Source organism: Mangifera indica, chromosome 1, assembly GCF_011075055.1.
Source record: "Mangifera indica cultivar Alphonso chromosome 1, CATAS_Mindica_2.1, whole genome shotgun sequence".
Classification (NCBI taxonomy): domain Eukaryota; kingdom Viridiplantae; phylum Streptophyta; class Magnoliopsida; order Sapindales; family Anacardiaceae; genus Mangifera; species Mangifera indica.
In genome coordinates, this window is record NC_058137.1 from 19,631,134 (window position 1) to 19,642,953 (window position 11,820).

Sequence of the window (11,820 nt, forward strand, 5' to 3'; positions counted from 1 at the left end):
TGACTCGATTGGGGTTTAAGCTATCTTCCACATAATCATATATTTTTTCTATAGCTAACCATCTTACCTTGTCTTACTAAGGTCTTTTTTTTCTTTTCCTTTCCTTGCACATGATCTAGAGGTAAATAGTCTTTATCTTCCACCCTTGTGTCATTCTAGTTACACAAACATGGGCATGTTACACTACCTACACCTTCGTATTCATAAAACACTTATACACGTGTGTGTTTATTTGTCAACACGACATCTACTTTTGGGAAAGCCATACACAAGCGTGTATGCCATACCATACAATCATGTATGCCTTTCCTCAAAATAAACACATGGCTTGCTTAGTTTCCTTTTCATGCAAATGATACATGGGCATGTGCGCTCTTATACACAACCATGTATCACAATCTAAAAATCGTGACCAACTATTTTTCTATGAATTTTGACCAATTTTCAGCAATCTAGCTACTCAAAACATACATATTAGTCTATAACACCTTAATAATCATGTATTTATGCATAAACCACAACAACATCTCATCTAATTCTTTGATCATGACAAGCTTCTGAACATAAATTCTTATATTGATCATTCATAGTCTATTAACATATTTCAGTTTTTATAAGCATGAAAACCATCACTATTATCATCATAATCATCATAATACATTCAAATAATCTTAAATTCATGGATGTATGTCATATAAGCTCAATCTATCAGCTTAAAGTCCAAAAGAACACTATTCTTACTTGTCCTCTGATGAATAGATGATTATTCATATGGCTACAGGATTTTTGGCATCTAAACTCTTTCAAAGATTTTTTTTTCGATGTCCCAAGACTTTCACCTCTTACCTCTTTTTCTATGTGTGTGGCTAAAGAGCAAATAAAATTATAAAAATTAGGTTTAATGCCTCTTTTTATTTCAACTACTAAACATGATACACGAGCGTGCATATCCTATACACGGGCATATATGGTGTCATCTCACTAAGACAGTTTCTGATTTTGTCATGAACCTTATCTCAATTTTCAAATTTTGCTAACAATGCATAATTGGTCTTGGGTTAATGACTTTGAAAGGGTTGACTGATGTTTTTGATAATGAAGATTTGTAGTACAAAGTATATGGTTTAATCCACAACAAACCATTATAATAGGCTAAAAAAAAATTAAATAGGAATCATAAAGAATGAAAGTTTACTTAATTTCTTCACTAAACCAAGACTGACGATTGTGTCTTTATCAGGGCAATAAATTGCTTTTATCTTTCATTCCACTTTATTTTTTGCATATCATTGATTCATGTTTGCCACTATAAGTGATTTTTTTTCCTTATTTCTTAGCCATGTTAAAGATGTTACATACAAAGTCATAAAGCAATAAAACAAACCGATCATCATGAAATCAATAAAAATCAATAATGAAATGCGTATATTCAAATGTAAGAGGATATTAAAAAAGCAAAAATTTATGGATCTTATGCCGCCCACAGGTACATCTAAAGGGTAAACTAGTCATTTTTCATGTATTGATATGTTTAAGTATGTTCATGGATGAATTAAGATAAAATAAATTAAGTATTAAGAAATATATGTGAGAGACAATGGTGCATGGATAGGAATGCTCGTGTGTCAGTTGTCATATCAACTAGAGTGGAGAAGCACTGCATTGAAATAAGTTTAAACGATGAACGGTCATGTGTACGAGGCACAAGCCTGTTCATGGTGGTATGCACTGATAGTTTAAATAAGGTACGTTAACTATGTTTTAGGGATCTTTTATCACTATATAAAAGTGCACACTTTTTGAAAAGAGAGAAAAAGTGTTTTGATTTGATATTCCAACGTTCCCTAAATAGTTCGACAAGGTTTTTGGCAAGCAAAACAATAAAATTAGAAAGGAGAAAAGATATTCAATCCCAAATCTGCAAGCTTGGAAGAAAATGTAAATATGGCTCTTTAATGTTTCCATGTCATATGTTTAATAGTGGAGTAAGGAATTTCTCATATATGAATTTTAGTAATGGTTATTAGTTGCAAAGGTGATGTGATGAGAGAAGTATGACTATTGATTAGTTTTGTTCATGATGACAAATTGAAGTGCTAGCATGTTTATATTGGCTACACTTGTTATTGAATTAAATCATGTGATACTAGGATTTATTATTGATGATTGAGATGTATTTGTGATCTATGATGACTATAAATTGATTTCTTTTAAGCTTGATACATATGTTGTGACTATCTTTGTTGGTAATATGATGAACCTTAAGGGGCCGTTTGGTTTCAGTTTTTTAAGATTATCTTGGTAATCTATCTTTTATTTTTTTGTTTGATTTGTCAATAATAAAATATTACAGTAATCTTCTATTACTAATGCTGACGTGACAGGTAATATAGATGGTAATCTGATTACTACCTTCACCTTAGGTATTTAAAGATTACCAAGGTAATATCGATTTTATTATAATTATATTATTATTTATTAATTTTTTGAGACAAAAATAAATTTATTTTTAATTAATATGATAAATAATATAAAAAATATTTAAAAATAATTATATTCAAGAGTATTTAAGTAAAATAATTTACTAGTAATATTTTATTATCTTTAACCCATCACAATAATTATTTATTCCTATCAAATTTTATCAAATATAGTAATCATTTATACCCAATAATCTTCTAAGTAATCTATCTTCAAAGTAATCTTTCTATTTTGATAATAAAATATTATCCAAACCAAACGCCCCCTAAGGGTGGTGTTAGATTGTATTTATGTGTGCCTACTATATCTGAAGGATTTAGAGACATTAGAAGTATGTTTGATATGTGATAGAAAATGTAGATTACGTAAACTTGGCATAGAGACAAACTAGGGTGCGAAACAACTTTGATTCATGCATTCTAAATGTCATGGACAATCATCCCTAGTCTAGGGATGATTATGCCATACTTAGAAAGTGTTCTATTTTAGATTATGAATGACTATATGATATGGGACACAAGCTAGTTCGTGTAAAACCTAGTGTTCAGGATAAGTTTTCTAGCAATTAGATGACTATAAGACGTTGTTAACTGATGAACGGTCAACTAGAGCATAAAGTTTGTCTATTCATGTTTTAAGAACAATTATGAGTGGGGGAAACATGATGAAAAATACCTTTAGAAGGTAAGCATGTGAAAATGAAGTTAAGTGTTGATAAAGAATATGTCTAGATTAGGATGCCCACCCGTTTATGTTTAGAAGAAGGCATAAAGAGAATTAATGATGAAAGAAGGTCGTTCTTATCATAAAGAAAAAGGATGTTTATCCTTGGTGGGATACATGCCTATCCTTATAATAAAAAGGTGGTAAGCCCTTGAGGGGATAGTTGTGCCTCATGCATAAGGAAATGAACACCTGTGTATCCAAAAAAGGGATGTTATTTATATGAGCAAAATAAAGAAAGTTAAAAAGGAACCATAATAGATATTTCTAGGGATATCTCGAGAGATAGTACAAATGTGTCAGGTATACAATAGTACCTAATGTGCCCAAGAAATGAGATAATAATAGGCCACGAGCTATGTTAAGAGTTAAAGCTAAGATAAGCTCGACGTGATTTGAGGCTTGAGATGTATGCATGCTAGACATATCATAGAATCATTATGAAGGGGCACCATGAGTATATACTCCCTACACTACCCACTATAAGGCATATCCATTGAAGGACATTGTACTTGTAGTAAGATACTTGCTTGCAATAAAGTAGGGTTGCAGTTATAGTTCAACAATCCAATAGTTATATAGTGAGTGGACTACATGATGAATGCTCACATGGTTAATATGTCAAATCCCTGTATTGGTATAGTCTTATCGACTTAATATATAATTATAATTATAGATATGATAGTATTTTCATTAAGAGATGATATGGTACCACATCAATTCAAAATCTAAAATGATTTCCTAGTAACTAAGTGAGATGCAATTGGCTTAAGAGATGATATGGTCATATTAGTTTAGAATCCAAAGTGATTCTTTAGTATCCAAATGGAACACAACTTTCCTGAGAGATATGTTAAGTGGCCTAGAGATTCTTGACTTCAAATATAAGTTTCAATTATAAGATATGAGACCCATTATCATCCTAATAAGGAGTTTAGGGGTAGACTTTGAATGTTATATGGCCTAGACACATCCTTTATACGTTTTTGTAGTATTTTTTTAGAAAGGTATTCTGCTAATTATTAAATAATGATTGAATTTTGGTATGAATGGTTTAAACTATTTAGTGAATGCATGCTCGTTTAGTCAAAGTTGATGACATCTTCCTCTAGAAGGAAATATTTCTAAAGGGGGGTGTTACAGATTCACAATCAGGAATCAATAAAAAGAAAAAAAAATAAAATCACAGGATTTTATTTGTTGAGACAATTGAAGAACAATCAAATTGATAAAGGTGGTCAACTGATAGTCACTACAGTTAGGGTTAGTAGAGATAGTGGAGACGTATTGTGTGTGAATTCATTAAATGGTGTTCGATGGTGATGTCGAGACCAAATCCTATGTGAAACAATGAATGGGTTTGACAAATTTAAGAATTTAGTTTTTAGGGATTCTAAAGAAATTTGGAGTTGTATATGTCTTCAATTTCAGTATATCAATTGAAATTTCAAATAATAGTTGACAAAACACTCACATATTGATGTATATTCAATTTTTTTAAATGTTTAGGTTAGTTTGAGTATATTTGGGTTGGCTTCACGTCAACCTCAACATAACCCAATTTAGTTTTAGTTGATCCAAGCACAAACCAAATTACATTTCTTATTGGAAATCTCAATCTTAACCTGATTTTTTCCATATCATGTCGAAAGTGGCCAACTCTAATTGTAATAGTCCAATGTTTATACCATGATTATCATCATCAAAGGTTTGAAGCCTTAGGTCAATATAGTTATGGTTCCTATAAGCTAAAGATCCACAGATTATCTAGTGTCATGTATATTTAGATTACAAAACTGAAGCCAATGTTAGTGATTCAACAAAATAGGAAAGCCAGAAATTTCTTATGTAAATGGTATAAACACCAAACATGCATAGAATGCATAAGACTATATGACTCTAGCAAAGGCTTCCTTTTCTTTTGTTTGGCTATCTCCTCATACTACATAGAAATCACCCTTCTAATGGATTTCACACTAAGATCCCAAACCCCTAGATACCATTGGTAATTTTTAAATATGGTAATTCACAAGTTGATATCTTTGTCCTTATTGCCTTTTGTAAGTTTCCACCCAATAATCCAACTTGTAGATAGTATAATATACTCACTGCTTCTTCATTCTTGTCCTCCTATGCAACCTCTTCAAAATTTGAGATTAGGTCTTGTACAGGTGATACCCTTAGGTGAATCCTACATCGACAAAGCACGAGGGGGATGTTGGGTCTATCTATGTATCCCACATTGGTTAGTGGTGGGAGAATTTGATTGGTTAAATAGCCTGTGAGCTCCATAACTGTTAAGACGCGTTTTATGTTACAAAGCCCAGAAGCAAACCCATGATGGAATGTGTGTCCAAAGTGGACAATATCTTGACAGTGGCCCGGGTTATTGGACTAGGGTTGTTATAGTACACCACCAACATATTATTGCAAAAATACATCTCTTATATTCTATGTCGCACTAACAAAGGAATGTATTAAAAAAGTTGATGTGGTGATTGGATCTCAGACTAATCACTAGGTGAATTTGTACTGACTCATCAATATTAATAATTGGAGATTAGAGACAAAAGGACAAACGCGAAGACTTGAAGATGAAAATTCACCTAGGTTGACTAGTCAAGCTCCTCTTGGCTCGAGAGGTTTGACATTAGTAATGGTCGTATGCTGACATGTTTTTATTTTACATTTTAGAATATATGTGTAAGTTTTATTTTATAAATATCACCTAACATACAGCTTAAAACCAAGTGAGACTAAATAATAAAACCTTAACTTAAATATTAAGTCTAAGATTTATTTTGTGTCTTCAAACATGATGCCCTAATTAAGCCTTTGTTTGTTGGAACATTGTTCGCCAATGTGAAGGGTACACTTCCACTAGGTGAAAAATTAGGAGATGATCATGTTAGGTCTAACTTAACTAATGTACTTTGTTTATTCTCCAAAATGTAGATGAGTACGTTAGAAGTGTTTTAGGCCCTTTCTTAAATCAGACTCCTCTAGATTCATAGATGTATTGACTCATCAATATTATTGCAATAGTTAAAAAAAGGAGACCCTATTGATGAGTTTTGGTTTTTTTAACAATGTGAAGTGAAAGGTCTTCTCATAAAAGGTCAAAGTTCGAATAACATAAACTTTCTCTCTCATGTCAAGAAAGCCTAAAAGACCAAGGTTTGAATAACATAAACTTCCTCCCTAAGTGGTTGACTAGCTAAGAACAATATAGCTAAACTCTAATTTTATTTGGTGCAATGGTTATTAATTCAGTTACTGTATTTTGTCGGGCTGGACTCGAGCCGAGCTAGCTCGAGCTCGGCTCGGTCGAGCCCAAAACGAGTCGGGCTTGGTTGAGCTCGATCGAGCTCGAGCTGACTTGGTAGATTTTTTTTTTAAATTTTTTATACAAAACGACGTCGTTTTGATCAATATATATTAAAAACGATATCGTTTTGATAACGAAAAACGAGTCGAGCTGAACTCCAGCCCGAAACGAGCCGGCCTTAGTCGAGTTCGAGCCAAACTCGAGCCGCCCATATATGAACCGAGCCGAGCCCGAACTCAAGAGCTCGGCTCGAATCTGGCCCTAGTATTTTGGTGGTTTACACATCTGGCAAAGTTGGACAGGTTCCTCTGATGACTTAAAAAAAATGGATGTTTCTAATAATTGGTTTGATTTATTAAAGAATGAATTGGCCTATATAGTACAATTTTTACCCACTTTTTTTTTTTACTACATTCTGATTTGATAATCATGTAAATGTTTTTATGACAATCTATGTTAATTTATGGGCTCTATTTTGGTTATAATACCATTTACATGGATTAATTTGTATGTATAACACTATTTTTCTTGAAATTGAAAATCTTATATTTTCCATTAAATCACTTAAACACATAATTGGTTATGTATATACTTTCTGGTATCATAATTTTACTTCCATCACCAAACAGTTACGCATATGAGCAGCTTACTTAGTACACACAGATTTCCTGTGAATTCATATATAATCTCTTCTATTTTTAAACGATTGTGACTCAACGATTTCTTCTTTTTGGAAGTATAAAAATAGAAGATCAACACCAATATATTTGAAAATTCAAATATTAATTCGGAAGCCCTAATTCTTGAGTGAGTGGAACTGTACCATAAATTCGTAAATTCGAAAAAGAAAGTAGCCCATGGAAGTGCATTAATTATATTAGGAAGTTGACAGGAGAGCAAAATTTATTGTCGGCCTCTCCGTTCCAAACCCTTATAATAAGCACGAAGGCTTTATGCTTCTAGAAAAGGTGAAGTCGCTTTTGGTGATAATTTGGAGAAGGTTTTGATGGGTTTCTTTGAATGTAAAGAACATTGACGTTTGAGGCACAACACCACCCAATGCTTCTTTGTCAAAGAGGGTGGCTGTCTCATTGGTGCAATGTTTGTACGTCAAACAAATTATAATTAATTAATTGAATAAGTAATGGATTTGACTGTATGATTTTCTATATCTATTAGTTCATATATTACATAGGCAAATGAAATCTTAATGTAAGTATCTATGTCTTAATCATTTTAGCCCACTCATATGCAATATGAATCCAAGGATAATGCTCATTTCATATCTTCATTTTATTCAACAAAGATTTTTATAGATACCGATGTTAAGGAAACGATATTCTAACCTTGGATAAAAATATGATTCTGAAGCTTGCAATTGATAAACTCTTCAAACTCAGAAATCTTCCTACAATTGTCTTTCAATTGGCTGTGGTTTGTTGGCTTATGTATACATATATTGATTTATATTCCGTATAGATCCATTAGCCAAATATTAATTTTATATAACGAGTTGATTTTCCGTTCTAAGGCTCGCTTGTCCGAGTTCTCATTTTTATTAGTTTCTTTTTTCTTCAATTGAAGTACTATAGACTGATTTACGAATCGAAAGTTTTTTCACCAAAAGAACTAAAGTATGTTTATAATCTAAAGATGATAATTTCAGAAGAAACTATTAAAAAATGCTCTCAATGCAAAGCAACTTTGTTAAAAACAAATTCTAAAGTAATTTTTTCACAAAATATGGGTATTATTTCTAAAATTGTGATTAATAATTTGGTAGTTGGCTAAATACTTAGTAAATTTAGCCTTTGGGTTCCATTTTGATGAAAGAAAAGAAACAACACAATCTATGATGATACCGAACAATTGTTTTCATTATCTTTAAGACGACTTATAAGACAAAAAAGAAGGCCTTAAATTGCAGTAAAATTTGATGAATTTTTTTACTGTTAGCAATTGATGACCCATGAAAAATAAATAAATGGTTGAATGAAGGGGACCATGAAAGAGAAATTTTTGTTTCCTGGCAGAAAACGAACCAAAGGGTAAGTTGAAAAAGGCTTTTCACCGGCCACCTACAGCCAAAACGCACAGTTTTTTGCCAAAATAAGTCGCATGCACAACATGCTTAGTGTCTCTTCCTCTTCCCTGGATGGATGGGTCCTTCTCTTTATAATCCCATCTCTCTCTTTTCACTTCTTTCTGTCCTCTCTCTCTCAATGTTATGGGAGAGATTTTTATTGTAATTTTTAGAGAGGGATATCTCGGTGGGATTGTGCCTAAGAGGACAAGCGCTTCTCATCTCTCTCAACCACCCATTTTGTTCAAAGATGTTATGGCGAAACTGCCCTTGATGCTCATCAGATCCCTTGTAAATCGGAGGTCATTTTGGGTGTTTAAAAGAATTATAAGCTATGGTGAGGAAGAAGAATAATTAATATTACACTATATTGCAACCTCTCTCCCACTCTCGCTCTACAACATTTTCCTTCACTGAGTAGAAACTTGGCAGACAGGATGGAGCCAGGCAATTGTAGTTATAGTCCTGTACTTACAATTTTAGTTTTAGATTTCTCATATACGGTTCCTTTTCGTTGAATCCGTCTTAAATTTCAACTTGTTAGGATTTTGAGGAAGAAGAAAGGAGAGCAGTACTGCAACAAGCGCCATTCATCATTCTGTAGCATATGGGTTGGAGAATCTGAGTATTATATATTTATGTATGTACATCAGAACTTTAATTTTCATGTCATATATTATGAGAATTGTTGTCGCTTGTTCTTCCCATTTTTATTAATAGATATTATTAATATTGAATACTGCTTTGATATAATTTATGCAATTCCTTTATATTTAATTAGTGTTCTTTGGCTTGTTGCATATAGTTTCTTTTTGTTTAGGTGTTTAAATATACTTAAAGAAAGAAGAAAAGCAAAAATCTATTTGCAGATCTGATTATATTTACAGGAAACTTTTAAAATTTTGTCCATGTGTTTTCTTTCAATCTGGTGAAGGCATGTTTACAAGTTTGTGAGATAATTGGTTCCATATAAGTGTATATATTTTTCAGGGTTTTCATTTGGGAGGGGGTTTTCGTTCTCACTTCCTTTTTATACTGTCAATCGTTTTGATCTTTAGAACTACTACGCCAGTGGCTTTTTGGTGTTTATGAAATATATGAAACAAATTCAATTAATAATTTACTCAACATGGTGTTTATTATGTCCACTCCTGTCTGCTTATCTTTCCACCCTTCCTGCCGGCGACCTTTGAATATTAGATGCCGTACGTGTTTGGTGATGTTAACGAAGCAAACATAAACTTCAAACTCAATTAAATTCTATTAAACCATTAGTCAAAAAATTAGGTTTTTGGGACTGTGTTGCAATTAAGTTAATTTAATGTTGTCTTATCAAGGAGTACATCGCCATTTTCCATATCCCGAATTTAATCCAGTAAAATTATTTCGATTAATTCTTTTAAATAAAATTTTCATTTTACCTACTTTCCAACACATAACATGTTGTAATTAAGCTGATTACATGCTTTTGATGATCTTTTCGTGGTGTACTTCAAAAACGCCACCCTAAAATTTCAACACTTGGGGGGAAAAACTACCGGCTGCCCTTTGTGATGATAGAGATAACGAATATATTTATCTTTAAGCAAAAGTTCTCACTTTCTCCACATGGGGGCTGCCATAAATTTATCCACTTTCAATAAATCCCCATCCCAGCGGCCAAAGTTTTCTGCAGAGAAGCTATAGCTTGTTTTTACGAAAGTTTTCATATCACAAAATGATGTATAATCTTAAATAAATTACTGTGTAGATGATCAATTAACATTGTGAATGATATAATAAAGCCAAAATAAATTTCACGTTACTTGAAATGATAATATTTTGGAGGTAATTAAATAAAATTACTCAAGATCATGAACGGCAAGAAATTACAATCCCATTGAGATTCTTGCAATCAACCTTTGATGGTGTATAATTTTTCTGAATTTTATGAGCATCCGAAACGCAGCAGTTTGGCTCAATGCTGTTGTAGCAGGCAGGACAAAATATTATAATATATATAGAGAGAGAAAAAGAGAGATCTCATGGTTGCAGGGAGAAATCGGAAACCACAAAGAAAGTAACAGGATTCCTATTAATTTATTTATAACTTTTGGGAGGAAGATTATTTACGTTGAGAGATGTTTTTATATATTTTGATATAATGCTGCAACCAGAAGGAACACCCGTTGATCCGTACTAAAAATATATAAGAATTGTTCTTTGTCATGTTCATTATGTTGATTAATTTAATTGTAATTATTCCTTTTTATACGGTAAGTATATGATAATTATACAATTTATATTCCATGGAAAAACGGAATTATTCTTTTTCAAGTTGGGATTTCGATTCCCTGTTTCAAATTTCTTGCAGTCTTGAACGAGCCGGTTTTCCAGGATTTGTGTTGATTTCAAGGTTACTTTTTATACAGTTAACGCCTGTTTCAAAATGCGCATGCAAGCAGATATTGATGATTGTAAGTAGTGAAGTCAAAGATGTCAGCTCCGCTTAAGTAAATCTATTGAACTAACTATTATTTTAGTGTTAATTTTCAGAGTTTAATTTTCTTCAGACGTTTTGTTCTTGTTGGTCGCTGTTTACGTTTCAATATGCGCACGAGAAATGCCGCAATTCTTAATGTAATTATACAAATAAATATCAATAAACCTAGTTGTATAAATAATATGTATAATTTTTTTGTATAAATAATCATATATCATTGTGTAATTGAATATTTTTTTAATTTATAATTTAAAACTATTAAATCATACGGTGATATATCATTATTTATACAATAAAACTACTTAATAAATTGATAAATTAGATAACAACGAATTAACACAGATATTAATCAGAACCATAGTGCTATTATGGTCCGTTTTGGATCCTCACATATCAAGATACCCTTCCTTTTTAAATTTTTTAACTTTTGGGTCTATCACACGGACTTTATGGTTGATATACAAAGGGTTTGGGATGTGTCTATGAAGAATAACTCTTGCTCAGGATTATAAAGAAGCTAAGAAATTTGAAGTGAGCCCTCGAGACCTTGAATGCTAGAGACTACTCTCATATGTCCCAGAGGGTGATGGTGACCCAAGATCTGTGGAATGCAACATAAGCTAATTTTGATAGTTATCCAAATTCCGCTGAAATATATCTTACAATGGAAATGAATTTAGCAACGAAGCATTTTCAGCTTTGTAAGGATGAGGAGACCTTTTT

At 32.2% G+C, this 11,820-nt stretch overlaps 1 long non-coding RNA gene across 1 annotated transcript; it reads left to right on the forward strand.

Annotated features, from left to right (window-relative positions):
• The first annotated feature begins 8,585 nt into the window (after positions 1-8,585).
• On the forward strand, positions 8,586-9,392 carry LOC123215592. The gene is made up of 2 exons (XR_006502119.1): positions 8,586-9,071; positions 9,160-9,392. It is a non-coding gene; the product is annotated as an uncharacterized LOC123215592 (long non-coding RNA).
• The last annotated feature ends 2,428 nt before the right edge of the window (positions 9,393-11,820 follow it).